The sequence below is a fragment of the Triticum aestivum genome, chromosome 5D (assembly GCF_018294505.1).
Source record: "Triticum aestivum cultivar Chinese Spring chromosome 5D, IWGSC CS RefSeq v2.1, whole genome shotgun sequence".
Taxonomy (NCBI): Eukaryota; Viridiplantae; Streptophyta; class Magnoliopsida; order Poales; family Poaceae; genus Triticum; species Triticum aestivum.
The window spans coordinates 135,332,428-135,333,877 of NC_057808.1; positions in this window are offsets into that span (position 1 = coordinate 135,332,428).

Genomic DNA, 1,450 nt, shown 5'->3' on the forward strand with positions numbered 1-1,450 from the left:
GGCTGTATAATGCATGTAACCTACTCATACAAACATTTTAGTGCATTCCAAATGTCTATACTACCGCCGCAATTCGAACTAAATTTGAATTCATTTCCGTATTTGAATAAGAATCTACAATCATGATTGTTGCCAAGTTAAACCATCATTCGTATATTATCTTAACAACACACCACATGATTACTATAGAGATAGATATGAACTATGTGTACTATATGAACTCAAATTCAAAATTTTGAATACACTTGATGTTGGTTCCAAATAATAGTACATTTGATGCACTAACTAGATCTTCATAATCTGAACCATGTTTCATACGTACACTGTGTTTATCACACAAAGTATAGTGCCCCTCCCCCTATATTATGACAAGTATTTAGCCGTGAGCTGCAAAAGCCACACATTATCACAAATTCAAATAAATTTTCTATATATTATATGTAGTATAACACGTTCATAACCACACCATGCGTATCACCATTATATATATTCATGCATGCGTCGGTTTAAAACACTGTGGGATCTTGTTCAAATATCTGAATCACTTTTTATAATGAATTATGATCTCTATTCGCCTTTTACACTCACACAATCCTATTCTCTTTGTAGCTAGCGCTAACTTTCTCTCGTTCATGCACACGCCCGCCCCCTCTGACCCTCCCTCAGTGTCCCCTCCATCGCGCACATTCGTTATTTCTCTTTAGGCCATTCACCCACGGTGTGTGTAGGCCCCCGACTCCTCCTTTCCGGCACACACCGGTTGATATACCTCTCTAGCCAAGTGTGCCTACCACAAACACACGCTTTCCCTCTTCTCTTCTCACTGTCCATGCCCCCTACGTCCAATACGGTTCCACGCATGTGCACACTCCCGCCCCTCTTTTCACCGATCTCATACTCGCACACTCCTCCCCCCTCGATATAGTAGGCCTCTCGCACCACCTCCTAGCCGCATACCTCTCTCTCTGTCCATCTCTCCAAGCCTTATTTGCTTCTAACACATGCATGCATGTATACCTACCGATCTCCCTACATATAGCTAGGTCCACTACAAATCTTTTTCCCCATGCACCGATCGACGCACCTCACTAGTTATGTCTCTCCCTTTCTCTGACACACGACGATTGATCTTCCTATGTAGTTACGTCTGCTTACCACAACCATATTATCCCCCCTCATCATCCTTGCATGCCTCCCGACCCGTCTCTCACACGCACGTGCACACACATGCACACACCCCCTCTCTTATTGATATTGCAGTCATACCCTCCATTTTTCTAGTAGGCCTCTCCCACCATTTGTGAGAAAAGAAACTCCACCAACAACCCTCTGACACTCTACCTTTGTCTCTCTCCCAACCTTATTCCTCTGCTACACATATGCATGGATGCCGATCGATCTCCCTTAATACATAGCTAGGTCTCTCTCCTTCTCCACACATATACCACTC